The 18,941-nt window shown below is 41.9% G+C and overlaps 1 protein-coding gene across 2 annotated transcripts in view; it reads right to left on the bottom strand.

The window, feature by feature from the left end:
* The window catches only part of dlgap4b (discs, large (Drosophila) homolog-associated protein 4b), a 614,332-nt gene that overhangs the window by 567,928 nt on the left and 27,463 nt on the right, over positions 1-18,941 (bottom strand). For both annotated transcript variants that reach the window (XM_080204774.1, XM_080204771.1), the window contains exon 2: positions 4,726-4,796. The gene's annotated coding sequence lies outside the window, so the exon portion shown is untranslated. The remainder of the gene's footprint in view (positions 1-4,725; positions 4,797-18,941) is intronic.

Genomic DNA, 18,941 nt, shown 5'->3' on the forward strand with positions numbered 1-18,941 from the left:
GCTGCCTCACAGCACCAGGGACCCGCATTCAATTCCCAGCTTGGGTCACTGTCTGTGTGGAGTTTTTGCACGTTCTCCTGTGTCTATGTGGATTTCCTCCCACAGTCCGAAAGATGTGTGGGTTAGATGCATTGGTTGTGCTAAATTCTCCCTCAGCGTACCTGAACAGGTGCCAGAGTGCTCAACGAGGGGATTTTTCACAGTAACTTCATTGCAGTGTTAATGTAAGCCTACTTGTGGCACTAATAAATAAACTTAAAAAAAAACTTTAAATCTCAGACTTGCTTGAGGTAATGAAAAGTTAAGAGCTGTTCAGAGGAAAAATCATCAGCGTTCCCTTTAGAATGCAAATATCCTTCTCGTGAAGTTGCGTCACTGTAACCAGAATAGCCTCTTGTCACTTCAGCATTCAGCGATAGTCTTACATTTTCGCTTGCCCTCAGAGCATTGACCCAGAACTTCGTAAAATTAGGCAGCAAAACAATTTCATCGAACTTCATTCAATTGTTCATTTATGAATCTTCCCTGACCACAGAAACAATTACCCAGAATTTACAAATAAAACAATGAATAACACTCGCCGTCACTGGTGCATAAATCATCCCACAGCCTATGGTGAGGAAGAGATACCATGCAAATTGTGACTTGCCACACTTTCCATATGTCTCTCAAAAGCAGTAGCTCGCACTCAACCAGCCCATTTGCATTAAAGCACTCTCTGAATTCCCACATCAAAGCAGAATTAAACTTACCACTGAAAGTTAGGCTTGTACTTAACAACATAAGCACCTTTTCAACAACATAATAACTGTTCATGCAATGCCAATCAAGGGAGCAGTTCACCGGGAAGGGAGCAATTTAAACACTTCAGTCTCATTACTATGGGTGGTAAATACTTCCTTAGAGATTTAAAAAATTCCAATTTTAATTTATATTCCTTGTTCTTACTTCCTCTTCGAATCAAACATTTCTTTCCCTTGCTATTTCAGTAGACGTTCTGACATGAATTCAGCTGGGTCCTCTTGTTTTTTTTCAATCCTCAAAACTCATTGTTGGTCCCATCAATCACAAAGGTTGCACAGGCAACATTGTGGTTACCCAAAGATGATTGTTGTTATACATGTTATTTCTTTTATTGTTCATGGGATGTGGGCAATATTGGCTAGGCCGTCATTCATTTCTCACTGGAACTACAGAAGTTGAGGGGTGACCCGATTGAAGTCTACAAGATTACAAGAGGCACGAACAGAGTGGACAGTCGGAAACTTCATCCCAGGGTGGAAGCGTCAATTACTAGACGGCACAGGTTTAAGATGCAAGTGGCAAAGTTTAAAGGAGATGTATGAGGCAGATTTTTTTTTATACAGAGGGTGGTTGCTGCTTGGAACTTGCTGCCAGGGGAGGTAGTGGAAGCAGATACAGTTGTGACTTTTAAGGAGTGTCTTGACAAATACATGAATAGGATGGGAACAGAAGCTTTGACCCCGGAAGGGTAGAGGGTTTTAGTTTAGTCGGGCAGCATGGTCGGTATAGGCTCGGAGAGCCAAAGAGCCTGTTCCTGTGCTGTAGTTTTCTTTGTTCTTAGTTGCCCATCCCTGAGGGCATTTAAGAGTCAACCACATTGCTGTGGATCTGGAATCACATTTAGGGTAGAGCAAGTAAGGTTGGCAAATTTCCTTCCCGAAAGGACATTAGTGAACCAGATGGGTTTTTACAATAATGAACAATGGTATCATGGTCATTATTAGACTTCTAATTCCTGGTTGTTTTTAATTTGACTTCAGATTTCACCATCTGCCATGGAGAGATTTGAACCTGGGTCTCCAGAGCATTAATAGCAACAGAAAATGCCGGAAAATCTCAGCAGGTCTGACAGCATCTATGGGGAGAGAATAGAGGCAACAATTCAATTCTAGATGACCCTTTGTCAGAGCTGCATCCCAGTATTTTGCTTTTATCCCCATAGCATTACCCTGGGTTTCTGAATTACTAGTTCAGTGATAATATCGCTAGGCTACTGCCTTCCCAATTTAGCAAGTCAAATTTCCACCTGCTAACAGGGCAAAAACCACCTTTGAGTTGAAGGACAAGGAAAAAGGTCTAAAAAGGGACAAGCCATGAGATGCCCAGCTCCTGGGCCAATAATTCTCAAATAAATTGGTTGACTTTTTTCTCCCTGTTGCAATATTTTCTAATGTTATTGGATAAATCAGCATTTCATTCTGAATAAGTGAGTAAATTCATTAATGATGCCCAACAGGCAAAAATAACACATCGGCAATGTGATATTCAATTTGATCCAAAATGGCATCATGTTTGATTAAAGTTGACAGCAGCACAAACACTGTGTCTATAATGTAAAGCAATTTATTCTAGAATGCAATCTGATTATGTTAGAGTGCTGAAAATAAACATATTTCATTATATCTATATATATGTATCAAGACCTGGTATACAAGGAACAAATTGAAATGTGACAATCTGCTACACAAAAGTATTGCTTTGATGTGATTTTCCCTCATTCTGAGGTCGAATATAATTTTGAGTTCCTGTAACGTCAGGAAAAAATGATTATAAACAACACTTCTATATTTGCAGAATATTGTGTGGCTGCTTAAGACTTAAAAGTGTCTTATCTGCGCAACAGGAGATAGCAGAAAGCGAAATATTGGAATATACGAATGCAATTTATGTTCACGGACTGTTAACAATGATTTGCATTTTGATGCTGACCCATTTAAAGGAACAATGATCAAAGCCAATTTTAATCGGCGGCATGGTGGCACAGTGGTTGGCACTACTGCCTCACAGTGCAATGGACCTGGGTTCAATTCCCGGCCTCAGATCAGTGTCAGTGTGGATTTGCACATTCTCCCCGTGTCTGAATGGGTTTCCTCCAGGTGCTCCAATTTCCTCCCAGAGTCTAAAGATGTGCGGGTTAGGTTGATTGGCCATGCTAAGTCGACCCTAGTGTCAGGGGGATTAGCAGATTAAATATGTGGAGTTACGGAAATAGGGCCTGGATGGTATTGTGGTCAGTGCAGATTAAATGGGCTGAACGGCCTCCTTCTGCATTGTAGGGATTCTATTCTACTGAAAAATAGCATTTCAAAAGTTGAAGTGCACACATACATATGCCTTGCAAAACTATGAACCCAACTGAAAATCACCCACCGATGATTGTTATTATATATTTAACAGGTCAAATTTTCACTTATTGACAGGAAAATTGTTAGTCTTTTTCTGAACATTGCGCAGTGTGGATTTGCTATGGATACGCACTTCAGTTGCATGGATCACACCAGGAATTTATACCCATCTGAATGTTAGATGCAGGGACTCAACTGGTAATTTAAAGTAATAATGGCAGAAAGCTTCAAATTGCTTGAGATTTAATTGAAAAGAGGGTTACTTGCCACTTATTTTCTGAAGCAGCACAGCTGATTTTGTATCATCATTACCTCTATTCAGGGTGCCTTATTGTACTGGGGTTTCAAATTACAGGTAAATGAACATATTCATTGATTTAATAATAGCCCAGTGTGCTTTAAATGTCATGGACTCTGCAATAGATTGTGTACCATTGCTCACTCCCATTTACTTGTACAGACCATTTGCTATCGTTCACATGCATGTATGAATTAGAGGATTACAAGCCATGAAAAATATTAAGATGTAATTATATAGGATGCAATTTTAACCTCAGAATGTTGCTTTCTGGCAGTTACATGATGCAAACTCAATGCTAAAAACACATATTTAGCGACATTTGGGATACGTTCAGTAAATTAAACCCATGGTCTCCTGAGTCATAAAGGACAAACAAGGCAGCACGCACCATCAATTATTCAACACAACACACTCATCTGTTCAGATTTTGTGTGTTCAGAGTCATAGTTGGTTATGTTTTAATTTCTGAGTGTGTGTGCATCCAACCCCAAACTATAGATCTCAGCACACAATCTTGGCAGATGCTAGGACGACATAGTGGCACAATGGTTAGCATTGCTGCCTCACAGCGCCAGGGACCCAGGTTCGATTCCTAGCTTGGATCAAGGTCTGTGTGGAGTTCGTACATTGTCCCCATATCCTCCGGGTGCTCCAGTTTCCTCCCACAGTCCAAAGATGTGCGGGTTAGGTTAATTGGCCATGCTAAATTGTCCCTTAGTGTCAGAGAGATTAGCAGATTAAACGTGTGAGGTTATAGAGACAGAGCCTGGGTGGGATTGTGGTCGGTGCATACTCGATGGGCCGAATGGTCTCTTTCTGCACTGTAGGGATTCTGTTTTATGATTCTATGCTCAAGTGCATGCTGAAAGATAGCAAAGTTGCTGGAGGTGGTGTGCTTCGGATGAGATTTAAATCAAAAGTCTGGTTCTGTTTTTCAAGTTGAAGTTTAAGTTTTTATCGTATTATTCAAAGAATAGTCCCATACTAAAGTATTTTCCGGGACACCATTTCTCTCGGTTAGCTGGTCAATTTCATCATTGCACATAGAATGTGTTTTTTATGGTTGTGGCATTAGCCTACAAAATATCGTCATTCCACTTCAGGTTAACTCGTTGTATGTGAAGTTATGTGAAGAAATGTTTTAGATGTAATCTTCTGATGGAATTCTTTTCGCAAAATTAACCTAAAAGTGTGTGCTGCATGATAGCAGAAGTTAGATAATCATACAACATTTTGAAGCAACTGAGCACGTACAGATTTTAAAAATCCACTTACTTCACTCAAAAATGCACACAAAGCAGATTGTTTTGGGAAGATTCTTGAACGATCTTGCACAATTCAATCTCCTGTAAGAAAAGGATAAAATCAAGTCAGCAACTGTGCACAATGATCAGCACACAAAAACACAGGCTAGAGTGTGTTAGACAATCACATTATGTTTTGACTTACAATCAAAAGTTAGCTCTAACAGATCTTATTTGCATCTTTTTTTCCCAACCAAGGGGTGAACAGAAATATGCTTTCCCTTTATTGTAGAATATAACTGACATCTCTTACAATTTTGAAGGCAAGACGAGGTTAAATTGCAACCATTAATTCCCAGGGAAAGAAATGTATACCAATGACACTGCATAAAGTTGGTCAGACAATAATACTCACCTTGAAGACAGTATCCATTTGGGAAAGCAGCATATGCCCTTAGTGCTGACATAAATACTTCCTATTTAATAATGTGAGGAGTTGTTGAATGCGCTCAACTCCAACACAGACAAATTGATTACAGTAACATCAGAACATACTGTAACAACTTGGCCATTTTCTTAACACATTTTGTCACTTGGTAGGACAGAACTTGAAAATTGCTGAGAAGAGTGGTGCATTGCCAAAGCTTTTGGTCTGGTACATTTTGGGACAAACACAAGAATACCAAATTTAAAACAACCATAACAATTTATATTATAGGAGAAAAAGATGTGCTGATTCGTTGGCTAGGTGATTCTGATTGCCTGAGGCATTAACATAGAGAAAATAATGGTGAACTATAGGCTCCCCAAGCCCCTGGATAATTCAAAAAAGGTACAGGGCTTGAACAGACTCCTTTTGTTTGTAGAAAATCTGTTCCTGCATTGCAAGGTATGTCACTTCCAACAAACGTAAACGAGCCATGTTATAAGCTTGACTGACCTTAAATTGGTTGTTAGTGTAGTTATTGGCACACTCAGGATAGTTCAGCAAGTGCTGCCTAATCAGGGAATCACATCTACCCAAGACATTTTTGGGGGTTTTACAAGCACAATCTGTACTCTGTCTACTGTGAATAACCAAGGGAACATGTTGCTTAATTTGATTAGAAATTGCTGGGACATACAGCCTACGTACCTGGCATTGCTCCAGCACTGAAATTCAAACAGGACAATGCACAATGGTGTGGTAGACAAAATGTTTTTGAACTAACGGCAACATCTTGTAAACAGAAAATACCACTTATGCAGCCACTACATAGCAGCAGCATGCTGCTGCTTAACCCCATTTGTTCAAACAAATTGCTTTTCCAGGGTAATTTGAGGCAGACTGGGTACTTCTCAGTTCCAAATGCAGCAGCCTGTTTGCATGTTCCCTCAGCTGTGATTTAAACTTCAAATTGGTCACTGAAGTGCATCAACTCCTTCACTAGTACTGCATTACTTTCCCAAATGAGTTACTAATTAAAAAGACATTTTGATTAAAACAACTATTTTAGATAAAGAGATGGAATGACTTGCAGAAAGGTCTAAGTAAAATTCGACAAAATATCAACATTCTAAATAAATAAATTTCAAGTTCCATGAAAAATCAAGTTCCAAGGTATTTGGTTGGCATCCAGTTCGCTAACGTACACAAGGACAGTGCCGGTGATGTGCCTGCAAGTGCACACCCAATCAGGGTACTTGTGCTCCAGTCGGGTCTACAGGGGTTCCTTGCCTGTCTGGGTGGGGGACCATACAGAGACCATCCTGTAGATTGGGCCACGTCGATAGTACCCGTGATGAAGAGAGATGGTTCAGTACACATCTCTCTGCAAAGCAGTAATCTCTGCCTTTAATTGATGAATTATTCGCTGTGTTGGCTGAAGTTGACTTCAGGAGGGCTTACCTCCAGTTAAAATGTGGATCCAGATTCACAACAGTATTTGAAAATTATGATATATGGGGCTATTCAAATATAAAAGGTTTTCATTTAACATTACATCCACATCTGTGTGGTTCCAATGTGCTATGGGTCAAATTCTAAGCAGGCTAAAAGGAGTCCACGCTACTTAGATAATATTTTAGTTACTGGAAGAATGAAAGACATCTTCAAAATTTAAATGCTACACTCTAGCCACCTGAAGATTACAGCTTACGAGTATGGAAGGATAAATGTGAAATTTTCAAATCTTTTATTGGATATCTGGATCACTCTGGAGTGTTAGGGATGAAGGAGACAGCCAGAAGCTATTTCTGACAGCCAGGGCTTGATAGCAAAATTGGGGAGCAGGTATGTGTTCACCCTGTGCAAAAGTTCGAAACCTACCACCACGAGCGCCATGGGACTGGCCAGAAGACATGTGGAGATGCTGCCGTTGGACAGGGATAAACACAGTAAGAAGTCTGACAACACCAGGTTTAAGTCCAACCGATTTATTTGATAGTAAACTCTCAAGCTTTCGAGGTTTCCCTCACCTGACGAAGATAAATCGGTTGGACTTAAACCTGGTGTTGTCAGACTTCTTATTGGCCAGAACAGTCATGGCAAAGAGTTCATATAGATTAAGCTGGAAGGATAACTGCTTTTTATTATGGTAGACATGCACTCAAAATGGCCCAAAGTCACCATTGTGAAGACTACATCCTCTGAGAGTGCAATAGAAAGACTTGGTGTGATTTTTGCAAGATTACCCTGAATAACTCATTAGCGACAATGGATCTCGATACATTTTGCAAGAATTCACAAATTATCTACAGATTGAAACGAAAAGTGGCATCATAAGGTGCTTGTCAGATCTGAGCCATAGAATCCCTACAGTGCAGAAGGAAGCCATTTGGCCCATCAAATTTGCTCTGACCCACCCAGGTCCTTTCTTGATAACCTCATGCATTTACCCTGCTAGTCCCCCTGACACCAAGCGGCAACTTAACATGGACAATCCACCTAACCCTCACATCTCTGAACCCCACTGTATTTAGCTAAGTGACATAGAAAATAGGAGTAGGAGGAGCCATTTAGCCCTTCGAGCCTGCTCCAATATCTGTTTGCAGCATAACTCTAGGTCAAAATGAAACTACATTTTATAAGCCCATATGGGACCCCACTGAGTTTTTGGGAAAGTAGTAACACTTAACTGAGATACTTTTGATGTTAGTTCTCTAAATTAACATCTAGCGGGGATAGTTGGGGGGGGAGGTGCAGACTCAGAGGTAGATTCATCTGTCAGACTGCTGCTCTATTTTGAGGGACGCATGTGATTAACTGAAGGCAGATAGACTGTAGGTGGAAAGCATGTGCCCTGGGACAAGACTCTGTAATACTGGCTGATCATATTGCCCTCTGAGTTCTGAAGGAGGTATGGGAGGTGGGGAGTACATTCTTGGAGTGGGGCGGCCCCAATTCAGTGGCACCCAAGGTTGTTTCCTATTTCCTGGCCCCACGCAAATAAACAGAAGCTTATCTCCCGGCTCCTTTTCAGTTTGGATTGCCTGTTGAAAGAGCGCAGCAACAGGCTCTGCTAGTTGGGTTTTAAATGAAGTCCTCTGTACAGCGGCTGTTATACTCACAACTCTTTACTGAAGAGCAGAATTGCTTACATAAAAGGGACTACTTCTGGGTTTAGCCAGATACTCTGGCTACCCAATGGTCTACTCTTAGGAATAGCTATCCCTACTGACAGGAATGTGACAGCAATTCAAAACCTACCATTTCAGGGGAACATCTGTCAAACAGGAAACATCAAAAAGTCTCCCCAATATCACTCCAGTTTAAGTGTGCACTGCATTCTGTAACCAACAGATTATAAGAACTAGGAGGAGGAGTAGGTCATCTGGCCCCTCAAGCTTGCTTTGCCATTCAATAAGATCATGGCTGATCTTGTCGTGGATTCCACTTACCCACCCACTCACCATAACCCTTAATTCCTTTACTGTTCAAAAATCCATCCATTTTTGCCTTAAAAGCATTCAATGAGGTAGCCTCAACTGCCTTACTGGGCAGGGAATTCCACAGATTCACAACCTTATTTGTCGTGAAGAAGTTCCTCCTGCACTCAGTCCTAAATCTGCTCCTCCTAGTTCGGGTTTCACCTGCCAGTGGAAACAACTTCTCTGCTTCTGTCTTATCTATTCCCTTCATAATCTTGCATGTTTCTATAAGATCCCTTCCTCACTCTTCTGAATTCCAATGAGTATAGTCCCAGTCTAGTCAACCTCTCCTGATAATCCAACCCTCTCAACTCATAATTAAACTTGTGAATCTCCTCTGCAGTGCCAGTATGTCCTTTCTCAAATAAAGTGACCTGAAGAAGTGAGGAGAGGGTGGATGGAGGGTGAGGGGTGACTTGATAGAAGTCTGCAAGATTATGAGGGGCATGGACAGAGTAGATAGTCAGAAGCTTTTTGCCAGGGTGAAAGATTCAATTACTAGGGGGCATAGGCTTAAGATGCGAGGGACAAGGTTTAAAGGAGATGTACAGGGCAAGTTTTCTTACAGAGGGTTGGTGCCTGGAACCCGCTGGGTAGGGGAGGTAGTAGAAGCAGATATGGTAGTGACTTTTAAGAAGTGTCTTGACAAATACATGAATAGGATGGGAATAGAGGGGTATGGTCCCCGGAAGGGTAGGGGGTTTTAGTGCACATGGGCAGCATGGTCAGTGCAGGCTTGGAGAGCCGAAGGGACTGCTCCTGTACTATAATTTTCTTTGTTCTTTGTAAAACTGTACACAATACTCCAGGTGTGGCCTCACCAGTATCTTATACAGCTGCACCTAAACCGTCCTGTTTTTAAACTCCATCTCTCTAGCAACGAAGGACAAAATTCCATTTCCGATATGAGGAAAGGTGAGGAAAGGGACCCATCAGCCAAGGTTATCAGTCACACTTTAGTACTGTTTGTCGTCTGATACATGGAAGGTAATTCATTTAACATTTGTTCTTTTTTCTGTAATCCATTGGTCACAGAGTTATCCCTCAGAGAGCTTGCCATCATCTCTACAAACGTGTCTACATATATTAGCTGAGTCTTCACAATTATCTTGGGAGATATTTTTCTTCTACTCACCTGCGTGGCTATTCCCTTAACAGAGGGTACCATTCGTGTGCTTTAAATGATGCAAACATCTATTAATATTCCAATATAAGATTGAAGAGCAATGGCATTTTCTTCTGTGAGCATTTGAGAGACAGATTATTGAAATTTTTCCATGTTTTTGGTTGATCAATGACTTTTCATCCGTGTTATATATCTGCATCTGTAAAGCAAGGAGCCTGCGATCAGCTGCTGCCATCTGAACATTACTACATGGAGCAAGGAGAGAAAATAGATAACACCTTATCTGTAACGTATAATAAATTCAGTGAAACTCATCAATGGAACTCAGCAAATCTGAGGAATTAGTGACTGATTGTGTGACAGCAGATTATTCCAGTTACAGACACCACTTGAAGATTCCCCTATTCAACTGTCTCGCAAGTTGCACTACCAGCTCATACTTTGACGGGTCTCTCGGAGTAGGACACCTCCTCCTAAAGTTCCTCAGGGTTCCATCACTTCACCCCAATCACAGGATCGGGAACTGGGGACAAATTGGGGTAGCACAGTGGTTAGCACTGCTGCCTCACAGCACCAGGGCCCCGGATTCAATTCCGTCTTCGGTTCATTATCTGTGTGGAGTTTTCGCGTTCTCCCCGTGTCTGCAAGGGTTTCCTCCGGGTGCTCCAGTTTTCTCTCACAGTCCAAAGGTGTGGCTGTTAGGTTGATTGCCTGTGCTAAATTGTCCCTTAGTGTCCGGGGGATTAGCAGGGTAAATATAGGGCCTGGGTGGGATTGTGGTTGGTGCAGGCTCGATGGGTGGAATGGCCTCCTTATGTACTGTGGGGATTCTATTCTGTGAAATTCAATAGATGGAATTCTCTGACAGATCATGCCAGCGGGATTCTCCAGTCCCGCTGCAGTGAATGGAGATTTGGCTGAGCACCTAATTCTCCAACCTCACTGGCGGTGGCGGGGGTCGTGAACAGCTGGAAAATTTTGACCACATGTCAGCAGTGATTCATTGAAAGTAGCAGACATTAGCACAGCAGGTGTCATTACAAAGTTGTACATTTTCCAAAAGTTGGCAGCATTAAAATGCTTTCTGGTAGAAACTTGCACATACTCATCATTGATTTTTTAAAGAAGTTTCTCCAGAGCTCCTTGGATTTATGAATGACAATCTTATATTTAAATCTCCTTATTCTAATTTGCCCAGAAATTGAAACATCTTCCCTACATCTCCCCTGTCAAACCTTTCACAATCTTTCATCATAATCAGGTCAATCTTCAGATTTCTCTTTTCTAGAGAAAAGAGCCCCAATATATTTATCCATCAGTATAACCTCTCAGTTCTGCTATCATTATAATAATCCATTTTACATCTACTTCAGTGCTTCTTTGCCCTTTTAATATGCTGGAGTCAAAAATGGTTCACAGTACCCCAAAGTGTATTTTAACCATTTTGAAGAGAGAGTGTTAAATTAGTTACATTATCCCCCTCTAAGAGGAAAGCAGTCACAGCCAAGTTCAAGGCACCATAGGTGTGGCTCTGCTGCTCAGAGGGACCAGGACTAGTGGGCCTCCAGTGATACAGGATTCAACAGTTAGTGGCACAGACTGATGCTTCTGTGGCTGTATATATGTACTCAAGGACAGTATGTTGCCTCCCTGGTGCCAGGCTCCAGGAGTGTTGCAAGGCATTCTGGGAGGGAAGGTGAACAGCCATTGGTCGTGGTACATGTTGGTACCAACTACCTTACCGAAGGGACCTAAGGGAAATTTGGAGATAAATTAAAATGCAGGATCCCAAATATCACAATCTCAGAGTTACTCCCAGTTCTTTCTGCCAAAGATAGGCAGTTAGGTTAATAAATTACTCTTTGTAGTCCGAAGATATGTAGGTTAGGGGGATTAGCGATGTAAATGCATGGGGTTACAGGGATAAGGCTTGGGTAAGATGTTCTGTCAGAGACATGATGGGCCAAATGGCCTCTTTCTGCATTGTAGGGATTCTATGAGACACTGGACAGGCTGGGTTATTTTCCTTGGAACAGAGGATGACCCCTCCCTAGAACAGGACCACTCTGCTGGTCTAGGGTATATGATGTAGCTACACTCCCCTGCTAGACTAAACCTGAGGGTGACTTGATTGTGGTATACAAAATTATGAGGGGAAGGGTTAGAGTGGACAGGAGCTAACTGCTTCCTTGGCAGACAGTTCCAGAGCAGGGGGGACATAGGTTCAAGATATGTGGCAAAATGCGTAGAGGGAAGATGAGGAAGAACTCTTTTCTTAAACACAGACTGTAGTCTGGAATTCACTGTCCGAGTTGGTGGTAGAGGCAAAGACCTTAGCCTCTTTTAAAAAATACTTGGATCTGCACCTTAAGTGCTGTAAGTTACACAGCTATGAATCATAGATCCCTACAGTGCAGAAGGAGGCCATTCAGCCCACTAAGTCTGCCCTGACAACAATCCTACCCAGGTCCTATTCCATAATCCTACATATTTACCCTGCTAGTCCCCCCACCACTAAGAGTAATTTAGCATGGTCAGTCAAGCTAACCCACACGTCGTTGGACTGCGTGAGGAAACTGGAGCATCCGGAGGAAACCCACTCAGACATGGGGAGAATGTGCAAACTGCATCAGGCAGTCATCCGAGGCCAGAATTGAAGCCAGGTTCCTGGCACTGTGAAGCAGCAGCGCTAACCACTGTGCCACAATGTCACCCTATGTATGCTGGGTGTGAGAAGTTGGGATTAGAAAGCACATTTGGATATCCTCAGGTTGGCACATGGGTCTGAGGGCGATCTGGCTGCGACATCTGACACCCCATTGATCACTAGGGTTGATTTGGCTGATCTGGCTAGCTAGGCGGGTGTCCCCCTTCCCTCACAGCTCCATGTGCGTCCCTCCCAAAGCTCAGCGCTTGGTCGCAGAGAATGACCCCCCCCCCCCCAGCCCCCTAGAAAAGGACTGCTCTGTTGGTCTAGGGTATATGACATAGTTACACTCCCCTGCTAAGCTAAACCTCCAAGACCATTTGTAGGATGACATAGAGATTCAAGCTCCAAGACTTCAGGCTAGCACAAAGAAGATGGGTTGAATGGCCTCTTTCTATGCTGTAACGTTTCGTTGGTTCTAGGGTTGTGTGAAACTTTCTTTGAAGGAAATTCCATTGAAAACACAGTTGGTGAATCCAAGCCTCTGACAGCCTATGCTGGGGAAAAGACTTGAACTAAAAGGATGGAAAGTGGGCTCCTTGAGCTCCTCAGGACTGGGTATATTTTGGCACAATAGCAGGAGGTTATACTTATCGTGCCAGCTATAATTTGTGTATTTATGAAAACTTCAATCAGCATTCGTCTCAGAAGAGTCACAGCACTGGGTGAACTACATGCAAATTAACCTCCATTGCGTTTGTTTGTGGTTCTTTCATCTGATAATTCAGTAATAGATGATGTGGATGATTTGCAGAGCTGCCTGAGAAAAGGACACATTTAAAATGCCAACTATAATGTAATTTTCATGAATGATTCATCTCACCTTTGGAGACTCATGACAATCAATCAGGAATTGAGTGCACATTTCCACTAAAACTATCACAGATATAAGGCTGTTTAGTGACTGGTGTGTGGTATCACTGCAAAAGCAATTTTTTTAAAGACTTGTTTTGATTGTGATCAGTTGTGCACAATAAGATGGCGGATGTGGAGGTTAGAATTCCTGCAGAGATTACCTTCTCAATTGCCATAGCTTGAGTGAAAGATTGGTAGAAATGCCAGAGGAATGGCACGTGCAACCGTCTATAACCTTTCTCTTGGCTTTTCATTGAAGTTACTGCAGGAGATCAGAAGAATACCCAAGGAAAATACAATGTATTTACATGTGGATTTTTTAAAAAAAATCTTGTCATTGCTCTCTGTTTTAGAACCATAGAAAAATTACAGCACACAAGGTGGCCATTCAGCCCACCTTGCCCATACCAGCCTGAGGACACCCAAGTGCCCTTTCTAATCCACCTTCCTGCACCCAGCCCATAGCCTTCTAGTTTACAACACGTGAGATGCGAATCCAGGTATGTGTTAAAAGGGTTTAGGGTCTCCGCTTTCACCACCAACTCAGGCAGCGAAATCCAGATACCCATCAAACTTTGCACAAGAAAGTTCTTCCTCATGTCCCTCCTACACCTACTACCATCTTTCTTGAATCTATGTCCCCTGGTTCTAGAATTCTCCACCAAGGGAAACAAATTGATCCTTCCACTCTATCTCTTCCCCTCATAATTTTGTACACTTCTATCAACTTATCCCTCAGCCTTCTTTGTCCAAGGAAAATAACCCATTCTATCCCATCTCTCCCCATAGCTATACTTTTCTAGCCCGGCAACATTATTGTCAACCTCCTCTGCAATATCTCCAGAGCACTTATGTCTTCCCTGTAATATGAAGACGAGATGAGCAAAACCCAGAAGCAGCAACCATCAAGAATTACCAAACACATTGGGGCTATTTTCTCCAGAAAAGAGAAGGCTGATGTGTGACTTGATAGAGGGCTTAAAGATGAAGAAAGAAAGAGTCCAATAGAATAAACCAGAAAAAAACATTTCCAGTTATGTGGGGGGTGTCCAAAACAGGGTCCATAAACATAAGACGATCAATAATGAATCCATTATGGAATTTAAGAAAAAGTGTTCTTCATCCTGAGAGTGGTGACTATATTCAACTTACCATCGATAGAATGGTTAAGCGGTATTGTATTATTCAGGAATGAGGTAGATACTTGGGGGAGAAGTAGAATGATATGCTGATGGGGGTATTATGAAGTAGAGGGAAAGGCAGCTTGTGTGAAACATAAATTTCAGCATATAACAGTTGGGTGAAATGGCCTATTCCTGCGCTGTAAATTCTATGCAATGCATTTATTACTAAAATTCCAGGCAAAGTTGTTTCTAAAGAGAAAAGAATGATATAACGTTACACATAACATATTGTTTTGCTGCTAAAGTGTGGCTGTCTGCAATTCAGGCTGTCCTTTGAAGAAGATGATAGCCATGATGTGAAGATGCTGGTGTTGGACTGGGGTGGGCACAGTAAGATGTTTCACATCACCAGGTTAAAGCCCAAAAGGTTTATTTGGAATCACGTGTTTTTGGAGTGCTGCTCCTTTATCAACTGATGTGACTGTGCGGAGTTCACACAATTTCCTCATGTCTGTGTGGGTTTCCTTCGGGTGCTCCAATTATCTTTCAAAATTCAAAGATGTGGAGGTTAGGCGGCTTGGCCAAGCTAAATTGCCCCTTTGTGTCCCAAGGTGTGCAGGTTAGGTGGGTTGGCCATGCTAAATTGCCTCTTCAAATCCCAAGATGTGTAGGTTAGGTGGATTAGCAATGGTAAATGTGTGGGGGTACAGGGACGGGATGGGTTGGGGCTGAGTAAGATGCTCTTCTGGAGAGTCGGTGCAGATTCGACGGGCTGAATGGCTTCCTTCTGCACTGTAGGGATTCAATGATTCTATGGTTTTAAACCTGATTGCAACAAAGTGTGTAACATTTCACATTTATACAAGCATACTGAATTAGAACATTGAACGCTGTGCCATATTTTAACCTTGAATCTTATGCTGAACTGAAAAATAAAACATGCATCAATGAAAGCCCTCGTAGATTTTCCTCTGGAAATATATTGTTCAGTTACAACGCTCTGGCATTTAATCAGATCTATTCCACCGAGAAACACCGCAGAATAAAACAGTTTGGCAAGCATGCTCACTCTGGCAATGGTTTAACATTTGTTACATAATAAAAGGAAGAATTATGCACAGCCTATTAAGCTGTCAATGCCCAGGTGTTTAAACTGCCTTCTATTTCAGAATTATGAAATAGTTTAAATTGCCTAACCCTGCCTTTGTTAGATGGGTGTGAAATATTTCTGAAACTGTCAACTACATACTTTTTAGAGTGTATTATATTAACGATAAATTGCCAATATTATCGGAGTTCCATTATCAGCTCCGGCCAGAGTTGACCAACATAACCTAAAACTATCAGGTACGTACAGGTATGCCCTCTGAAATGGCCTAGCAAACCACTCAGTTGCATCAATCACAACAAAGTCAAGGGCAACTAGGAATGAGCAATAAACTGTGGCCAGCCAGTGATGCCCATTCCCATGAATAAATAAAGAAAATGACAAATAAGTGCACTTCTGAGTATTATGAGAAACACAGAAGTAGAAACATAGAAAATAGGAGCAGCAGGAGGCCATTCGGCCCTTGGAGCCTGCTCCACCATTCATCATGATCACGGCTGATCATCCAACTCAATAGCTCCCCCTTTCTCTCACACAAGATGCAGGATGTCGGTCTTGTTGAAAGGCAATGTGTTACCAGCTAATGTTTTACAATCATGAAATCAGTTAAAAAACAACAATGCAATAATTGCACAATTTGAAAACTATAATTGGCAGGCACCATTGGTTCCAAGGTGCTTCATAGGCACGTTGTAGAACCAAAATTTAACAGAGTCGCACAAAGAGATAATTAGGCAAATAATCAAAATGTTGATCAAAGAGATAGGTTTTTAAGGTTTAACGTAAAGGGGGAACAAGAGATAGAGAGACGAGAACAGGTTCAGGGAGAGAAATCACGGCCCTAGGTGCTTCCATTGTTTCCAGACGCTTTTGTCCTTACTGAACAGCAAGCAAGGTATGACTTTGGCATTGCACTTCCTAACAAAAGTACAGTCAGAAGCAAAATATTTTGAGCTGGACGCCCAGTAGCTGGATACTGATGAAGCTTTGGATGTTGTATTAGGCTTCATGGAAAAAATTTACAAGAACGATGATATATTAAATGTCTACATGGCATGGTCAGACTTTGTTCGATTGTGAAAGACAGACAGACAGTCCATGGAGTAATTATATCATGGACTTTAACAGACTGAACAAAAGATTACAGAAATTCAACCTGGAGATTCTTCATTCACTGCTCTCATTGCAATTGTTGCATTGTACTAGGGTGTCATATATGGATAGACCCCTGTTCTTAACTGGCTTTTGATTTGTCTGTTGCTTTAAAAAAATTCTGGAAAAGCAGTTATTTCCAGCAGTGACATTCTGCAGTGTCAAAAAGGATGGGGGTGGCCTTTGGTGGGATCAGACGATCCTGCCAGCAGGAAGGGCCAGAAACTCTGGCCAATAGTCCATAGTAAGATATGCATGTTGTTGACAAAGTCTTCCAAGGGAGAAACACAAATGAAACTGGACACGGAACATAATAAAGCAATTGGGAAGTCAGTAAATCACAGTTTAGAATCATAGCATAGAATAGAATCCCTACAGTGCAGAAAGAGGCCATTCAGCCCATTGAGACTGCACCGACCACAATGCCACCAGCACCTTATTCCTGTAACCCCGCATATTTACCCTGGTAATCTCCTGTTGCTAGGGTCAATTTAGCATGGCCAATCAACCTAACCCACATATCTTTGGAGTGTGGGAGGAAACCGGCGCACCCAGAGGAAACTCACACAAACATAGAGAGAACGTGCAAACTCCACACAGACAATGACCTAAAGCTGGAATTGAACCCAGGTCCCCGGTGCTGTGAGGCAGCAGTGTTAACCACTGTGCTGCCCTAGTTTAGTCAAATAGCATTTTATTGCATCTGGTTAACAACACCGGACATTTCAAATCAGAATGTGACAGTGCTATCAAATGATAAAAAATTAAGAGGAAGCAAGTTGGCTTCAAGTTAGACAGACAATTTGCTTACCCTTGTTACAGATTAAACGTCCTCCTAAAGGATGCAGATTTGTGTGATGTTGCACAGAAAAAGCTCAAAGAGGTTAGTCAAAACATGTAACGAATATGGGAGGATGCTGCCAGGTCTTCTACTGGCATGAGACTTCAGTGAAGTAACCATGGATTTAAAAGGTGCGAGACCTTTTATCGACTTGGTAAATTGATTCAGTCTTTTTACAGTAATACATGGTCAAAACAAAAGGGTGATTGTTGATGAAGCTGAATGGAAAACTGGATAGCGACTGGAATGGGAGCAGCAACTAAACTTCTGGCTGAATTTCTGAATGGGGGTGGGGGGGGGGGGGTGCCAGGATTTGCTAATGATGAGTTTAGAGGCATGTTTAAAATTATGATCAGTGGTCACAAACAGCACACCCAAAAGCCCAATCAGCAAAGAACTCTGTGAACATAATCACGTGATGATCACTGTGATACTCCGTATGATCTTAATTGATCAATTAAGTTGCACAGTAATGATTTCCCTGACGTGGGCAGTCCATACAAAGAGCTTAGTTTAAATGGTCTGGTGCGTATATCCTTATCAATAGTTCTATGGGAGGAATCTCAAAATACCTTCTGTGATTTGTTTTGGAATACTGTTCAAGTGTTACTACATTTTGATTTTAAAAATCTGTTAATGTTATGTTGATTGTATTATTACGGTTAAGGATCAGATGAAGAGCATAGATTGATTAAGGACCTTGAGCACACATAAAGAGAGACTCTTGAGAAACAAACATTCATAAATTAAACCAATTACAGAGGGTTGACAGTCCTGGTGGGGTACCGTAACTAGGATAAAACAGCAAAAGGAAACATAACTAACTAAACCAAAATATAATTCCTGGGAATGATAATGCACCCCAGCTCCCATGGAGCCCACTAGTGACGGAACACCTGAAGCCTGCCAATGGACATGCAGTGGTTGACGGGCAGGTCAGATGACACCCCCTTGACCTTCACCAATTGGGCCTATTAATAGCCATCTTGGCAGGCCCATGAGAAGGCTTACAAGATGGTCTTCCCCTGCTCCCCCCTTTCCCCCTCACCGGTTCCCTCTGCGGTGAATGACTGAAACTTAGAGGGAGTGAATATAGACTTTTAGGACACGTGTGTTAGTTAGGAAGGAAGCAAACTTATATAATGCTGCATTCAGTAAAATATTGGGTCTGGTTTCTTACTTCACATCTGGCACTTATACAAGGCCTTGGTGAGGGCACACCTGGAGTATTGTGAGCCATTTTGGTCTCCTTATCTGAGGACAGATGTTCTTGCTATAGAGGGACTGCAGTGAAAATTTACCGCCTGTGATGGTGGGACTGACATCCAAGAAGAGGTTGAGTCAGTTAGGATTATATTCGCTAGAGTTCAGAAGAACGAGGGGGATTCTCATAGAAACTTACAAAATTCTAACAGGACTAATTAT

Source organism: Carcharhinus amblyrhynchos, chromosome 16, assembly GCF_965287045.1.
Source record: "Carcharhinus amblyrhynchos chromosome 16, sCarAmb.v2.hapA, whole genome shotgun sequence".
Taxonomy (NCBI): Eukaryota; Metazoa; Chordata; class Chondrichthyes; order Carcharhiniformes; family Carcharhinidae; genus Carcharhinus; species Carcharhinus amblyrhynchos.